This window comes from Staurois parvus, unplaced genomic scaffold, assembly GCF_062004578.1.
Source record: "Staurois parvus isolate SC_StPar_1 unplaced genomic scaffold, SC_StPar_1.0 ptg001130l, whole genome shotgun sequence".
Lineage (NCBI taxonomy): Eukaryota > Metazoa > Chordata > Amphibia > Anura > Ranidae > Staurois > Staurois parvus.
The window spans coordinates 1,298,561-1,317,251 of record NW_028318926.1 but is presented as its reverse complement, the minus strand read 5'-3'; the positions used below and the strand labels follow the sequence as shown (position 1 = coordinate 1,317,251).

The 18,691-nt window shown below is 44.9% G+C and overlaps 1 protein-coding gene across 3 annotated transcripts in view; it reads right to left on the bottom strand.

The window, feature by feature from the left end:
• Nucleotides 1-18,691, bottom strand: part of MAPRE3 (microtubule associated protein RP/EB family member 3) — a 176,251-nt gene that overhangs the window by 86,145 nt on the left and 71,415 nt on the right. For all 3 annotated transcript variants that reach the window (XM_089659027.1, XM_089659029.1, XM_089659028.1), the window contains exon 2: nucleotides 13,569-13,612. The gene's annotated coding sequence lies outside the window, so the exon portion shown is untranslated. The remainder of the gene's footprint in view (nucleotides 1-13,568; nucleotides 13,613-18,691) is intronic.

The window sequence follows — 18,691 nt, the reverse complement described above, 5'->3', positions numbered from 1 at the left end:
CCACTTTTTTGGCTCGACCATGAGCATTTAAACCCCCAGGACCCAGGTTCCATTCAGCCCGGAGGATGGATCAATTTTCTCATGACGAGATCCATTCATACCACTTTGGAGTTGACCTCTGACTGACATCGCCTATTAAAAATCCGTACCATCAGAGGGGGAGAATCCTAGACCAGACCAGGTTCCATTGATGAAAGTTCTCCAGGCTGATTAATATGATCCAATGCGCATTACGATTGCGCTTCTGGTGAGTTTGCAATCCCACTAATCTTTCGCACACCACCGGATGTCATTTACTCACCATTTTATGGCTGCTTCCTTGCTTCCAGAACATTTGTGAAACACTTTGTCAGGAATGGACTTGCCAATAGTGGTGGGACTCACCTGCCTTGTGGGCTGCAGTACCACGGCTGGCCAGCGGGTGCTCTCAACAACCAGAGGCTCACTTCGGCAATTAGCCATCACCTGGGGCTGATTTCAGGTGGTGTATTTAAGGGATGGCCAGACCTGCAGTCTGTGCCTTGTTGTACTGTTTGCTTGACCCTGGTTTCCTGATCCTGTTTCTGCTGTCCTGACGCTGCCTTAACTCTGCCTGTACTGACCTCGGCTAGTCCTGACCACTCTCCCGCCTGCTCCTGGTACTCCGTTTGCCCGTTTGCTACCGACCCGGCCTGCCTGACTACTCTTGTATTGTATGTTTGTTATCTGTTGGAGGTTTGGTTCAGTTTGTTTGCACTGTGTTATGTTTAGTTTTGCACTGTGTTTGTATTGTTAGTCTTAATTAATTATATTATTTACTATATCTGAAGCCTGCGTTTCCCTGTATCAGTCCACACATTTCTGGTCACACCCGCATCCCTGACACACTTGGTGGATATCCTTCGCCCAAGTAATACTCCCATACCTAAGACTCATACATTTCTTCACATATATTAATTGGTTGATTTTGCATATATTTATCATGCGCTGCACTATTGTGAGTTTTATATGAATATTTTGGTTCTAAATTTGCCCTTCATGCACTTCATCCTTGGAAATAGTTGCTCAAAGATATAGGTGCTGCCAAAAACTGATGACATGAATAAGGCGTGATTTTGAAGAGTGGGAGATTGTTCTTTGGAAGGATAAAACTAATAAAAGTCCAGTAACACAGGTTGGACACCCCTGCTCGAAAACATATCCTAGCATTATCTTTTCTTTTACCAGTCACCTCTACTCCCTGTTCCATCAGTACCAGACTTCTAAAGCTCTTGCAGAGGCAGCTGCTGCAAGCTCATTTCCTAATGATATAGGCAAAGCCCCAGAACTACATCTCCCAAAAGACCTTTTACTACACATAGTTTGTGTGCGGGACCTTGGGAGTCAAGGCAGCAGCACTGCTTTTCTGGGAAAGAAACCAATGTATGCATGTGGAGAGGGAAAGCGACTATGAGCCCATTTCCAATTGACATAACCACACCCCCAAAAACTACATTTCCCATGAGCCCCTCTCTACACACAGTTTGTAAGCAGGCACTTAGGAATCAATGCAGCAGTACTGTTCTGCTGGGAAAGAGATCAATGAACACATGTGGAAAAGAAGAGTTCTAACTACACTGTCTTTACAGCGATGAAACATCAGGGAAATGCACATGTATTGCAGATACAGTCATGGCCAAAAATATTGGCGCCTTGGCATTTCTGTCAGATAACGCACCACTTAACCCAGAAAATTGTGGCAATTACAAATGTTTCCACATTCTTATGTTTATTTCTTTTGTTTTTATTGGTATGACACAAAAAAGTGGAGAAATAAAAAGCCAAATCTGACACATTCCACTCAAAACCCCAGAAATGGACTGGACAAAATTATTGGCACCTTCTTAAAATTGTAAGAAAAAATTGCATTTTAAGTTTGTGATGCTCCTGTAATTTGCAATTAAAGTGATTCTAAAGGCTTGTTTTTTTCCAAGAAAAAACAACAAACATGTCTATACTTACCTGCTGTGTGTGGTTTGGCACAGAGCAGCCTGGATCCTCCTCTTCTCAGGTCTACCGCAGACTCTCCTGGCTCTTCCCTCCTGTCGGGTGCCCCCACAGCACTCAGCTTACTATGGGGGCACCTGCTGCTCCATGTGTCCATTCACACATGGAGCCCCATCTTGGCCCCACCCCCTTTCTTCTCATTAGCTCACTGGCTGTGATTGACAGCAGTGGGAGCCAATGGCTCCCACTTCTGTCTAAGCCAATGAGAAGAGGGAGTCCCAGGATAGGAGAGACTCCAGTGCACATCGCTGATCGAGAGAGGGCTTAGGTGAGTATTGGGGGGGGGGGGGCTGGGAAGGATGCTACGCACAGAAGGTTTTTTACCTTCATGCATAGACTACATGAAGGTAAAAAACCTTGAGCCTTTAGAACACTTTAAACTCACCTGTATCAATGCCCAGGTGCTGACAATAAAGAAATCACACTGGCAAACAGTTAAAATGGTGTAAAATGGACTCAACCCTTCTATTGTTTGTCTCTGTGTGCCACATGGACCATGGAGAAGAAAAAAAGCAGCTAAGAATAGACTGAGGATTTGAGAACAAAAATTGTGGCAAAGCATGGACAACCTCAATGTTACAAGTCCATATCCAGAGATCTTAATGTTCCTGTGACCACTGTGTGCAGCATTGTCAAGAAGTTTACAGCCCATGGCACTGTAGCTAATCTCCCTGGATATGGGCGAAAGATAAAAACTTGATCAAAGAGTGCAATGACAGATTGTTCAAATGGTGGTTAAAGAACCGCGATCAACTTCCAGACAAATTCCAGCTGACCTTCAGGCACAGGGTACAACTGTGTCAGCTCGCACTATACGTCACCATGAAAAGAGACTCTATGGTAGGAGACCCAGGAGGACCCCACTGCTGACACAGAAACATAAAAAAGTCATATTGGAGTTTGGATTGGAGTTTTGGATTGGAGTTTGCCAAAACTTACCTGAGGAAGCCAAAATCCTTTTGGGAGAATGTTCTGTGGACAGACGAAACAAAATTCCAGCTTTTTGGTAAAGCCCATCATTCTACTGTTTTCAGAAAAAGCAATGAGGCCTTTAAAGAAAAGAATCCAGTTTCTACAGTCACACATGGTGGGGGGGGGGGGGGTTGCTGATGTTTTGGGGTTGCTTTGCTGCTTTAGGCACTGCATGTCTTGACCGTGTGCATGGCATTATGAAATCTGAAGACTACCAAAGAATCCTGGGGTGCAATGTAGGGCCCATGCCAGAAATTTGGGTCTCACGTCCTTAATGAGGCAAAGGCTTGCATCCCTGCATTGTGGAAGAATCCATTACCCCCCACAAAGACACACTGGCTAGCTCGCATTAACAAGATTCAAGAAATGGAGAATATGACCATGTTGGTCAAGGAACAGGGGGATAGACATTGGAAAACCTGGACCCCATATTTCTTCTACAAAGATCAAACCGTGCTGGCTTCCGAGTCTTGCGCTGCCCATTAGGGTGAAGCAACTCTTAACATTCTCCGGTAATCTGGGGCGATCGCCTGGGTGAGTGCCCGGGAGCTTGGGCGGAGGGGTCGGCTTCTCCCTCTCCTCCCCTCACTTCTCCTCTGTATCCCTTCCACTCTACACCCCCTCCCCACCTTTCCCTTTTTTTCTCTCTCTTTCATCTCTCTTCTTCCTTTTTTCACTTTCCGTTAATCTTCTGGGGTAAAAGGACACAATATAAAGAAGAAATGGTGTTTCTTTGGGATGTGGATGATGTGGTTCATCTCTACCTGCTCTAGTCATTGTCTATATCAATGATCCTCTTCACGAGATATGTACAGTCTCTGTGTGTTATACCACATTCTGTCTTGATGTTTATTGTTTTTTCTGATCTGTTATGTAATTTCTTCGAAATAAAGAATATATAAAAGAAGTTGGGTCTCCGTCAGAGGTCATGGGTCTCACAGCAGGACAATGACCCAAAGCACACATCAAAAAGCCCCCAGAAATGGTTTCAGACAAAGCACTGGAGAGTACCATCTCCATTGAGAAAATTTGACTTTTGCTCCTCAAGTTTTTGGAGCTTCGAGCTACAAAAAGCTTAGGTATGAACGGGGCATTAGGAAGAATATGGCCATTTCGTTCAACTTGCAGGAATGCCTCTGACATTTATGCAACAAATACTTTATAAATAAGCCCCTCAAAGTGGAACTGAAATAAATATGTGAATATATGCTAATTTATAATAAACATCAATATAAAAGATGTAAAATATGTCTTTTGTGCGGAATCGCTCCTGAAGCATAACAGTGAACTTCCTGACATGAGCGTGCCTAGGCACTCCTGTTCTGTAGCCTCATAGGTGTCTATCTGTAGTGTGAGATCATCCAACACACTACTTCCTCTGACTGTTGGTCTCAACAAATCTGGAGTGTGATTTTGTGTACTGATCACTGTCCTCTTTGTTGAAGACCTTGACACAAGGAAGCAAAACCCTACCTTGAACAAGGCATGGCAAGTCAGTAATGGGGGCACTTCAGGTGAAGGGAGATCACGGGCAATTCTACAGACTGGTCCTCTGTCCTATGCTTACCTTTTTTAGGAGCTTCATTCATTATTCTCACTATAACTGACTGCCCTGGTTTGAATGAACACTCACCGTATGGGAAGTGGAACTCATGCAAGCAGCTAAACACAAAAACAAAATACGTTGATGGAAAACATTTTATTAGTTAAAGCATTTGTAATTCTGTTTAGCTAGTTTGGTTGTATTCTGTCCAGTCTATAGACTGGACTATTGGTTTTAAAACTGCAGCCTGGTGGCCAGATGTGGCCCTTTGCTTGCCTTGGGGCACTAATCCTCCATCTAACACTAATGATGAGGCTCTATTCCTCCCACCGACACCAGTGTGGGCACTATTCCTCCCACTGATACCAATGATGGGACACTATTCCTCCCACTGATACCAATGATGGGACACTATTCCTCCCACTGATACCAATGATGGGGCACTATTCCTCCCACTGATACCAATGATGGGACACTATTCCTCCCAATGACACCAATGATGGGACACTATTCCTCCCACTGATACCAATGATGGGGCGCTATTCCTCCCACTGATACCAATGATGGGGCACTATTCCTCCCACTGATACCAATGATGGGGCACTATTCCTCCCACTGATACCAATGATGGGACACTATTCCTCCCACTGATACCAATGATGGGGCACTATTCCTCCCACTGATACCAATGATGGGGCACTATTCCTCCCACTGATACCAATGATGGGGCACTAATCCTCCATCTAACACTAATGATGAGGCTCTATTCCTCCCACCGACACCAGTGTGGGCACTATTCCTCCCACTGATACCAATGATGGGGCACTATTCCTCCCACTGATACCAATGATGGGACACTATTCCTCCCACTGATACCAATGATGGGACACTATTCCTCCCAATGACACCAATGATGGGACACTATTCCTCCCACTGATACCAATGATGGGGCGCTATTCCTCCCACTGATACCAATAATGGGGCACTATTCCTCCCACTGATACCAACGATGGGAACTATTCCTCCCACTGATACCAATGATGGGGCACTATTCCTCCCACTGATACCAATGATGGGGCACTATTCCTCCCACTGATACCAATGATGGGACACTATTCCTCCCACTGATACCAATGATGGGGCACTATTCCTCCCACTGATACCAATGATGGGGCACTATTCCTCCCACTGATACCAATGATGGGGCACTATTCCTCCCACTGATACCAATGATGGGGCACTATTCCTCCCACTGATACCAATGATGGGGCACTATTCCTCCACTGATACCAATGATGGGACACTATTCCTCCCACTGATACCAATGATGGGACACTATTCCTCCCACTGAAACCAATGATGGGGCACTATTCCTCCCACTGATACCAATGATGGGGCACTATTCCTCCCACTGATACCAATGATGGGGCACTATTCCTCCCACTGATACCAATGATGGGGCACTATTCCTCCCACTGATACCAATGATGGGGCACTATTCCTCCCACTGATACCAATGATGGGACACTATTCCTCCCACTGATACCAATGATGGGGCACCGTGAGGACGTCGATGACGAAACGCGTAGGGCGGAGCTTGATTGATGTGACGTCATTACGTTTTTGGCTGCCAGCTACTGCGCATGTGCTGAGTAGCCAGGCTCGTTTATGTGATTGCTGTTATGCTGTTGATGCTGGTGTCGGCTGGGACACCTCTTGAGTAAGTGCAATGAGTACCTAATAAAGGAATTGGTTTTTATAATATTGCACCATGAAGTCTTTCTGTTTCTCTCGAGTGCTTGGCATTTCCCCCCATGGATACGTTTGAAGGTGGTCCTTTATCTATTGGAGAAGTGGATTTTCGATTAACTACAAAGTTTTTCATCCTGTTATTTCGATCGATGAGGATCGGTGTGTTGCAGAGTTTCCGTTTCTGAAGATATATTTATGGATGATCTGCCATTATATTATCAAGGTTTTTTGGTGAAATTTTTCATATTTAGACACTTTTTTTGCACAAAAGTTTTTTGCACTTAAAAGTTTTTTTATATATTTTTTTTTTTGTGGTATTGGCATATATATATTTTTTTCTGGACTTATGATTTGATGATTTCTTTATATATATTTATATATTTATACACATTTACTAGCGCAAATTATTTATTTATTGGTACACTTTTTATATATGGTGATTTTTTGCAGCTGGTACACTATTAGTAAGTTATATAATTTTGACCATAGGCGCTATTATTAATTTTTCTAAGTTCTTACATTAGATGCATTTAAAAATGAATAAGTTTATAGAACAACTAATTGCAAGAAATTGCATTGATAACTGATAAATGTTGGCCAGGGTCCATCAACAAGTTCCTCACAGGATCCTAAAGATTCCAGTGGCAGTATTGTGACATCACTAGGAGGGGCAACAAGACCAACTGGACTAGACTATAATGCTGGATCACCAGTCTTGACTCCCAGAGGAGGTGATGCAAAGAGTCATGTGATGGTGGACTCAGGCAAGGGTTTTTCCTGGATTCTGATGCTGGTTGGGAGGTATGGAGTGCTTTCAATTTTGCCTAGAAAAGGGTGTTATATTTTGTTCCAAAACGCTCAAAAAATAGAACATAATTCATTAAAAAAAACATTGGAAAGCACCTAGCTTCTTTACTTCCCCCTTTTCAAATCAAAGATGTTTTCTGACACTGGAGAGGTCTTAAAGTGGAAGTAAACTCCCGCTGGACACTTCTACCTGCAGGTCAGCTTATAATAAAGTTTATCTGTAGGCACAGGCATACCTCAGTGTATGAATTTAATTAGTTCTGTGAGACTTTTCATATAGCGAAAAATGTGTAAACCGAAACACCGTTTCCCATAGGAATGCATTGAAAACCAATTAATCCGTTCCGGAGGTCAGAAACAAGTAAATGTTACTAAAACACCACCTGAATTATTTATAAAGTTGTGCGGTGTTATATTAGTGACAGCCATGTGTTAATGTTTCAGCTGTCAGCGGGGTTCCCCACTGACAGCTGAATGTAAAAGAATTGCCGGTAATTGAAAAAATAAATTGTGTGGGGTCCCCCTTCCCATCCATACCAAGCCCTTCCGGTCTGGTAAGGATTTTGAGGGGAACTCCCATGCGAAAATTAAAAAACAATTGGCGTGGGGTCCCCCCCAAAATCCATACCAGACCCTTATCCGAGCATGCAGCCCGGCAGGTCAGGAAAGGGGGGGGACAAGCGAGCGCCCCCCTCCTGAACCATACAAGGGCACATGCCCTCAACATGGGGGGGTGCTTTGGGGCAGGGGGGCTCCCCCCAAAGCACCTTGTCCCCATGTTGATGGGGGCAAGGGTCTCTTCCCCACAACCCTGGCCGGTGGTTGTGGGGGTCTGCGGGCAGGGGGCTTATCGGAATCTGGAAGATTTTTAACAAGAGGGCCCCCAGATCCTGGCACCCCCCCTATGTGAATGGGTATGGGGTACATGGTCCCGATACTCATTCACACACAAAAAAAAAAAGTGTAGTGTGAAAAAAGTATTTTTATAAAGTGCTAGTATGGGATGCATACTAGCACATTATGACATTTTACAGGGGAATTTTCTTTTTTTTGTGGTGGTTACCGCTTTAAAGTGGTTGTAAAGGCTGAAGGTTTTTCATCTTCAGAAGGTATAAAACCTTCTGTGTGCAGCAGCTCCACCCCCCCCCCCCCCACACACACAATACTTACCTGAGCACCATCACGATCCAGCATTGTGTACGGGAGCCTCAGGAGCTCCCCAGGGACTAACCCTCCTCATTGGCTGAGAGAGCAGTGGGAGCGAAAGGGGAGAGAAAGGGGGCTGGACCGAGCCATGGCACTGTGTGTGTGAATGGGTACACAGAGCAGCAGCTCGCTAACGCACCTGCTTGGGTGCCCCCATAGCAAGCTGCCTGCTATGGGGGCATTCTGGCAGGAGGGAGGAGCCATGAGCACTGGCGGGGGACCCGAGAAGAGGAGGATTGGGGCTGTTCTGTGCAAAACCACTGCACACACTGCACAAAGCAGGTAAGTAAGACATGTTTGTTATTTAAGAAAAAAGAAAAAAACATTGCCTTTAATATCACTTTAAGCCCAGGTTCACAACAGATACAAGTTTTAAATCGTGCAACTTCACTTGAAGTCGCACAATCTCAGTTGCATGTCAGTGCGACTTGGAAGACATCTATGCGACTTCATGCACAGATGTCTATGCAAGTCACACCTGAAATCGAAAAAAGTAGTGCCAGAATTACTTTCAAAATCGGTGCGGCTCCAACGGAGTCTGAGTCGCACCGATTTGAACCCTTCCACTGTGGACAATAAGCTGTGACTTGTCATGTGATATGAAACTGTCAAATCGTATGACAAGTCGCACAGGTGTGAACCAGGGCTAAATCTACAAATTCAGAAATTTTGGTTGGACTGGATGGACATTTTTCCAACCTATGTAAATGCGAGAGAGGTGTTGTAATTGAGAATCTACGGAAGCTTCCAAGAATGGATATGACATCAGCAATTATCACCCTTGGTGGGAATCATTGTAGCAGATACACTATATTGCCAAAAGTATTGGTTGGCCTGCTTTCCATGCACATTAACTATAATGGCCCCCCCATTCTTAGTCTGTAGGGTTCAATATTGAGTTGGCCCCGTCCTTTGCAGCTATAACAGCTTCAACTCTTCTGGGAAGGCCGTCCACAAGGTTTAGGAGGGTGTCTATGGGAAGGTTGGACCATTCTTCCAGAAGCACATTTGTGAGGTCAGGCACTGATGTCGGGGGAGGAGGCCTGGCTCGCAGTCTCCGCTCTAATTCATCCCAAAGGTGTTCTATGGGGTTGAGGTCAGGACTCTGTGCAGGCCAGTCAAGTTACACCCCAAACTTGACACAATGCAGTCAGGCAAGTACCGTTCTCCTGGCAACCACCAAACCAAGATACATCCATTGGATTGCAAGACAGAGAAGTGTGATTGGTCACTCCAGAGAACAAGTCTCCATTGCTCTAGAGTCCAGTGGCGGCGTGCTTTACACCACGGCATCCGCCGCTTTGCATTGCACTTGGCGATGTAAGGCTTGGATGCAGCTGTTCGGCCATGGAAACCCATTCCATGAAGCTCTCTACACACTGTTGTTGTGCTAATCTGAAGGCCACACCAAGTTTGGAGGTGTTTAGCTATTGACTCTGCAGACAGTTGGTGACTTCTGCACACTGTGCGCTTCAGCATGCGCTGACCCCGCTCTGTCATGTGACGTGGCCTACCACTTGGTGGCTGAGTTGCTGTTCTTCCCAGTTGCTTCCACTTTGTTATAATCCCACTAACAGTTGAGCGTGGAATATTTAGTAGCCAGGAAATGTCACGGATGGACTTATTGCACAGGTGACAACCTATCACGGAACCACGCTTGGAGTCACTGAGCTCCTGAGAGCGACCCATTCTTTCACCAATGTTTGTAGAAGCAGTCTGCATGCCTAGGTGATGATTGTATACACCTGTGTCCATGGAGGGGATTGAAACACCTGAACCACATGATTTGGAGGGCGGGGCCAATACTTTTAGCAAAATAGTGTATCTATACATTGCAGAAATCTGCTCTATGAAAGTACTACTATAGCTGCAATGAAAAACATACAAGGTATACTCAGAGCATTATGTTCATTTTGAACACAATATTCTTGTCATGGTACATTTGGACACAAACAACGGTGCTGCTAACAAAATTATACCTGGAAGAAAGCCAAGATAGGCCATAAAAAGTAAAATGTTGCACTTAAAAAACTTATAAAAATGTAAGTAATGTAAAAATGTAAGTGTCCTAAACGGGCAGACTGACCATTTGGAAACTCAGGCACTGCCAGAGGGCCCGGGGTCAGTAGGGGGCCCCATGAGATGCCCCTGGTACCTTTTTCATAGGCTTTTTTGAGTGTGGGCAAGGACACAGGGGCCCCATGATCCCCTATTGCCCGGGGGCCCCATGAGTTGTCAGTCCGCCCCTGTTCCCACCAACTGTCTGACGTCACTCACTCTCTCCTAACTTCTGAGTGAGAGGTCAAACAGATGATGGATAGCAACTGCTGGACTTCAGGTAACTTCTGGCTCCCCCTCTCTAAACATTCCAAATCTAGCGTCAGACTCGGGCAAAGATCCTAAAGATAAATACTTGGAAAATATAAATCTTTCATAAGCAACCTCCACAGTGGACCCTACCCTACACGTAGCAATTATTAGGCAATTTCAACCATTTGATCGCTAATACAACAAAAATTTACTGAAAGACCAAAGACAACTACCACTAAAGATATTAAATGACATGGAAACACTCAGTTCTACGCAATGAATAGATTTTATACAATTATTATTATTATTATACAGGATTTATATAGAGCCGACAGTTTGCTCAGCACTTTACAATATAACGGGAGACAATACAGTAACAATACAGTTCAATACAAGAGAGATAGGAGGGCCTGATCCTGGGAGCTTACAATCTAGGAGGGAGGGGTTAGTGGTACAAAAGGTAATAACTGTGGGGGATGGACTGGTAGGAGGAATAGAAGATTTTATTATTAGCTGAGGGCAGGATAGGCTTCCCTCTGAATATACTAATTACCTGGCTATATGCTGAACATTTGGCTTAAAGTGTTCCTAACCCCACAACAGTACAATCAGTCTGTATATACAGTAAAGCATGCTTGGTATACTCACTGTGGAACCTAAGGGGTTAATCCTCTGCATTGTGTAAAAAGGCTGTTTGTTCCTGTCTTCTCTGATCCTCCCCTTCTTACAGTGTCTACTAAATATCTCCTGATAGAACACAGTCTCTGGGACAAGCTGCATATGCTCAGTTTAGTGTGTATTGCTAGAGTTTTTTTTTCTTGGGAGAATGCATGTGATCAGCCCAGAGCCAATCAGCACTGTCCAGACAGAGGTCAGGGGTTCTGCATCCTCCTACAGGAGAATGAAAACTTCTCCTACAAGCTTTAAGCAGTGCTCTTCTGGACACTGATAGAAATCACAAGACTGCTCTATACTGCTGATGAGAAAAGGTATTTAGCAGTTTATAGTTACCATAATAATTGCATTTCCATGTTCTGTGTACTGTGGGAGACCAGATATAGTGAATGCACGGTCCGGGGAGAGCGGATATAGTGAATGCAGGGTCCGGGGAGACCGGATATAGTGAATGCAGGGTCCGGGGAGACCAGATATAGTGAATGCGGGGTCCGGGGAGAGCGGATATAGTGAATGCGGGGTCCGGGGAGACCGGATATAGTGAATGCGGGGTCCGGGGAGACCAGATATAATGAATGCAGGGTCTGGGGAGACCGGATATAGTGAATGCGGGGTCCGGGGAGAGCAGATATAGTAAATGCAGGGTCCGGGGAGAGCGGATATAGTGAATGCAGAATCCGGGGAGAGCGGATATAGTGAATGCAGAATCCGGGGAGAGCAGATGTAGTGAATGCAGGATCCGGGGAGAGCGGATGTAGTGAATGCAGAATCCGGGGAGAGCGGATATAGTGAATGCAGAATCCGGGGAGAGCGGATATAGTGAATGCAGAATCCGGGGAGAGCGGATATAGTGAATGCAGGGTCCGGGGAGACCACATATAGTGAATGCAGGGTCCGGGGAGACCAGATATAGTGAATGCAGGGTTCGGGGAGACCGGATATAGTGAATGCAGGGTCCTGGGAGACTAGATATAGTGAATGCAGGGTCCATGGAGACCAGATATAGTGAATTTAGGGTCCGGGGAGACCAGATATAGGGAATGCAGGGTCCATGGAGACCAGATATAGTGAATGCAGGGTCCGGGGAGACCAGATATAGTGAATGCAGGGTCCAGGGAGACCAGATATAGTGAATGCAGGGTCCAGGGAGACCAGATATAGTGAATGCAGGGTCCGGGGAGACCGGATATAGTGAATGCAGGGTCCAGGGAGACCAGATATAGTGAATGCAGGGTCCGGGGAGACCGGATATAGTGAATGCGGGGTCTGGGGAGACCGGATATAGTGAATGCGGGGTCCGGGGAGACCGGATATAGTGAATGCAGGGTCCGGGGAGACCGGATATAGTGAATGCAGGGTTCAGGGTTTAATAACACTTTAATGGCCCTGTAATCTAATTTTCATGAAATAGTTTTTTACAGTGTTTCTCTGCCTCCTTGTAACACCCTTTATGAGCCCCCAAACCTCTCTTTTTTCCCCCTCAATTCCATGTGTTGAAATAAGCAGGGCACATTTGTTGTCATCATGTGCTCTGTTCTACGCACACACTACAAATCCCATAGTCCATGTTGGGAGGGAGAAAAGGGTGGCTACATTCCTACATAGAGTGGGATCATGGAGAAGGAACGTAGCCACCCTCTAACAGGAAGGTATTAAAAAAAAAGAAATATGGAGATTTGGAGGGCAAAAAAAGTTACTTTTTAGAATAAACATAAATACAGTGGCTAAATGGTTAGCACATCCACCTGGCAGTACAAGGGTCATTGTTTGGAATCCCAACCACAGCACCACCTGTCTGGAGTTTGCATGTTCTCCCTGTGCCTGCGTGGGTTTCCTCCGGGTACTCCAGTTTCCTCCCACACTCCAAAGACATGCTGGTAGGTTAATTGGCTCCGGTCTAAATTGGCCTTAGTACTTGTATGAATGTGAGTTAAGGACCTTAGATTGTACGCCCCTTGAGGGTTAGGGACTGATGTGAATGTACAATATATACATGTAAAGCGCTGTGTAAATTGATGGCGTTATATAAGTACCTGAAATAGAATGTATTTTTTAAATGAGAGTTTAATGTCACTTTAAATTTTATGTATGAAATGGTTGTGTTTACTGCTTAACCAGATTACAGCTACTTAGTGAACTAGGATTTAGCTTTGTCCACAGAAAATACAGCAGTCTATGGAAGCACCCCATGAAGTGGGAAAGTACAAGGACCACAATCACCATTAACACCAATAATAACAAACCACAATATAGACACAATAAAGAGGTTGAGTCTTACATTTCTGCATATAGAGGCTTCTAGTCACCGGACAGCAGGAATTCCTGCAGAGGAAACACAAATCATGGCAATTAGACACAGCGGCACACAGTACACCAACAATACGACACATCCAATGTATGAATACAGATATATAGGCAGATAATAGGAAAGGCATATGGAAGTCCATTACTATAAAGCCCAACTCTGGGCACATAAAAAAAACCTTCTGCATGCAGCATCCCCCGCAGGCCCCCCAAATACATACCTGAGCCCAAACTTGATCCAGCAATATGCACCAGAGCCAACTCTCTCTCAGCTCTCTCGCTCCTCATTGGCTCAGATACAGCAGCAGAAGCCATTGGCTCCTGCTGCTGTCAATCAGAGCCAGTGATGAAGGAGCAGAGGGTGGGGCTGAGCCGCTCTGTGTGTCTTACGGACATGACAGCCCCAATAGCAAGCAGCTTGCTATGATGGACACTTAGCAATGCGAAGGATTTGTTATGTGTTAATGTGGGCTGACAGTTATTTTATGCCTTTAGGTGTTTCAGTGGCTGCAGGAGGAAAATGGAGGGGACCGGTTCCTCTACATGCCGCCCTGCCACCCCTTCTATCCACCTCCTGCTGTGATCAGGCCCCTGTGTAACCCCCACATCCCCCGCAGTACTGCCAGATCCCCCTCTCCCCCGCTGCTGCGGAGGATGCTGTCAGGATGGAGAGCTGGGAAAGGGGCAGGTAAATGTGTCATTTACCAGCTTCTTTCTTGTCTTAATGAATATAGTCAGTATCAGTACCAATCACTAACTGTCCATTCATAACTGAGGCATAGTAAACTGTGTTTAATATGCTTCAGTTTGTGAATGAATGTGAATGAACGGGAAGCTCTGTACAGAGCTGATCCTGTCCATTCATTCTGTACAACTGAGGCTGCAGAGATGTGCAATAAGTCCATCCGGGAAGCACAGCGGCGTGACGTCAGCACTGTAAACTCCTCCCCTGACGTCACGCCGCTGCACAATTCCGGGTCGGCAGCGGCTGTTTATGTAAGCTGACATCTTTTTGTTCCATTTGTGAAAGAATGGTTTGCTCTCAGGAGCTCAGTGAATTCAAGTGTGGTATTGTGATAGGTTGACACCTGTGCAATAAGTCCATCCGGGAAGCACAGCGGCGTGATGTCAGCACTGTAAACTCCTCCCCTGACGTCACGCCGCTGCACGATTCTAGGTCGGCAGCGGCTGTTTATGTAAGCTGACATCTTTTTGTTTCATTTGGGAATGAATGGTTTGCTCTCAGGAGCTCAGTGAATTCAAGTGTAGTATTGTGATAGGTTGACACATGTGCAATAAGTCCATCCAGGAAGCACAGCGGCGTGACGTCAGCACTGTAAACTCCTCCCCTGATGTCACGCCGCTGCACGATTCCGGGTCAGCAGCAGCTGTTTATGTAAGCTGACATCTTTGTTTCATTTGTGAAAGAATGGTTTGCTCTCAGGAGCTCAGTGAATTCAAGTGTGGTATTGTGATAGGTTGATACCTGTGCAATAAGTCCACCCGGGAAGCACAGCGTCGTGATGTCAGCACTATAAACTCCTCCCCTGACGTCATGCCACTGCACAATTCCGGGTCGGCAGCGGCTGTTAATGTAAGCTGACATCTTTTTGTTCGATTTGTGAAAGAATGGTTTGCTCTCAGGAGCTCAGTGAATTCAAGTGTGGTATTGTGATAGGTTGACTCCTGTGCAATAAGTCCATCCGGGAAGCACAGCAGCGTGATGTCAGCACTGTAAACGCCTCCCCTGACGTCATGCCGCTGCACGATTCTAGGTCGGCAGCGGCTGTTTTTGTAAGATGACATCTTTTTGTTTCATTCGTTTTTTACTTTATTCGATTTTAATAAATACTACACTATTGGAAGTCTATTTGCTTTATTTCACTACAAACACCCACCAACAGAGTCTCATGTCAAGACACATGTGCCTTTGGAATCTTTGTTTAAACACATGGGCGTTTATGCTGTTGTAGTGGCAGCCATCATTTCTGATGAGTTTTCAATCTACTGGTAGACGGTGACGGCAATCTTGAATTGAATTGTTTTGCTGCAAGAGCACTTTATGGTGGTGGATGGACATTATTTAAATCTCTTTCACTATTGTTTTTTAATATCACGGACGTTTATCACATTATATTTGTTTTGATACATTTCAGTTTCACTTTCATATGTTTGGCGCTACACTTTATATTTTAGTTATATACAGTGGGGATCGAAAGTTTGGGCACCCCAGCTAAAAATTTGTATTAATGTGCATAAAGAAGCCAAGGAAAGATGGAAAAATCTCCAAAAGGCATCAAATTACAGATTAGACATTCTTATAATATGTCAACAAAAGTTACATTTTATTTCCATCATTTACACTTTCAAAATAACAGAAAACAAAAAAATGGCGTCTGCAAACGTTTGGGCACCCTGCAGAGTTAATATCTTGTACTGCCCCCTTTGGCAAGTATCACAGGTTGTAAATGCTTTTTGTAGCCAGCCAAGAGTCTTTCAATTCTTGTTTGAGGTATCTTTGCCCATTCTTCCTTACAAAAGTCTTCCAGTTCTTTGAGATTTCTGGGCTGTCTGTCACGCACTGCTCTTTTAAGGTCTATCCATAGATTTTCAATTATGTTGAGGTCAGGAGATTGTGAAGGCCATGGCAAAACCTTCAGTTTACGCCTCTTGATGTAATCCCCCGTGGATTTCGAGGTGTGTTTAGGATCATTATCCATTTGTAGAAGCCATCCTCTCTTTAACTTCAGCTTTTTCACAGATGGCATCAAGTTACCATCCAAAATTTGCTGAAATTTTATTGAATCCATTTTTCCTTCTACTCGTGAGATGTTCCCTGTGCCACTGGCTGCAACACAACCCCAAAGCATGATTGATCCAACCCCATGCTTAACAGTTGGACAGAGGTTCTTTTCATTAAATTCTGTGCCCCTTCTTCTCCAAACGTACCTTTGCTCATTCCGGCCAAAAAGTTCAATTTTAACCTCATCGGTCCACAGACCTTGTTTCCAAAATGCATCAGGCTTGTCTATATGTTCATTTGCAAAGTTCAAACGATGATTTTTGTGGTGAGGACGTAGAAGAGGTTTTCTTCTGATGACTCTTCCATGAAGACCATATTTGTACAAGTATCTCTTTATAGTGGAATCGTGTACCACAACTCCAGTGTCTGCCAGATCTTTCTGGAGGGATCGTGCAGTCAAACGTGGGTTTTGAATGGTTTTTCTCACAATCCTGCGAGCTGTTCTGTCTGATATTTTTCTTGGTCTTCCAGATCTTGCTTTAACTTCCACTGTTCCTGATGACTGCCATTTCTTAATTACATTCCAAACAGAGGATATTGACATCTGAAAACGCTTTGCTATCTTCTTATAGCCTTCTCCAGCTTTGTGAGCGTCAACTATTTTCAGTTTCAGTTTTCTAGACAACTGCTTAGAAGAACCCATGGTGCTGATTGTTGGGGCAAGGTCAGATGAGTCTGGGCATTTAAAACCTTTGAGATTGACTTCACCTGGTCTTCCCAGACGATGACTGAGAACAATCCATGACACTGGCAGGTCTCAGCTTGGCAAAGGGGGCAGTGCATGCTATAAATTCTGCAGGGTGCCCAAACTTTTGCAGAAGCCATTTTTTTGTTTTCCGTTATTTTGAAAGTGTAAATAATGGAAATAAAATCTAACTTTTGTTGACATATTATAAGAATGTCTAATCTGTAATTTGATGCCTTTTGCAGATTTTTCCATCTTTCCTTGGCTTCTTTATGCACATTAATACAAATTTTTAGCTGGGGTGCCCAAACTTTCGATCCCCACTGTATTTAGGTTTGTATACTACCTATTGGTGTTAGCTGCTTTACGCTCTCAGTCAGAGCGGATATTGATTATTTCATGTGATCCATGCATATACTGACCTGTCCGACGCTCAAACCCCAGTGCTGCAAGGCACAAGTGTCACGTTGTGTCATAGGACCTGCTAATGACACTGGTATCCCATGAATTTGTTGAAGGCATCTATGAACATACAGAAAGTCTTCAGATTTACAGACAAGCGCCGTCACTGGGAAGCCTTCCATAGAATCTGATTCCCTGGCAGTGACAAAGCCAGTCCTGATGAACGAGACATTTGGGCCCGACACTTCACATGCTGCGTTTGGCTTAGTGAACGAACGCTTTTCTGGTGAAATTTGTGCCCACGGCACAGAATTACTGGGAGGGGGGGTGATATCCACTAAACTCAGAGAGCCTCATAAAAACGCTTTCATGTCAGCAGATATTACCATAAAGCGTCCCGGGGGGGACAATTACAAGCCACCAGCTTCCCTCTGTCACAACAAAGAAGCAGCGACGGGTGAGGCTGAGGCTTTGAAGTGGCAGCTTTGTGAGTCCACAGCCGCCTCACCCCCTGATCAGACTGGAGAGAGGCCCCTTTGTCCTGTGTACCCACAGGGGTCCCAGGGGGGGCTGCACTGCCATACACTGCCGAAGGGGAGAGGTCAGGGCTTGCCTGAGAGTTTGTCATTCTCAAGGTTTAATAACAGTCTTTATATTTAAAGCTGAACTTCAGGAATTAAAAAAATACCCTCGCAGTAGCCCCCCCCCCCCCCCCCCCCAAACACTGCAAGAGGTAAAGGGAAACTACCTCCTCCACTGCTTTACAGCCAAGGAAGCTGCCATCTTAGCATCGGTGCGATGTGCACTTGTCGTGATGCTGCACATGTGATCAGTTATGACACCAGTCATTTGGTGGCTTGATGGTTTAGTTGAGAGCACAAGCAACTGTGACAGTTATACCTTGAATGTACCTGTTTTGAAAATCGATGGGTTTAGTTCTGCTTTAGGGAGTAGAAGAATAACCTGTAATATGTCTTCCACTACGTCAGGGGACCAGTCCCTCACAGCTCTTTGGCAGCCTGGCTGGTGGTCGAACATAGACGTCATCACGTTTAATGCAGAACCACTAGTCCTGCACTGAACATGACGATGGTGAGATCCCATTCTGGAACACTGACGGTAAGAAGAGAATGCCAGAGCAAGGAATAAAAGTATTACAGCGTATTCCTCTACCCCTAGACAATGCAAGAGTACTTTTTATAAAATT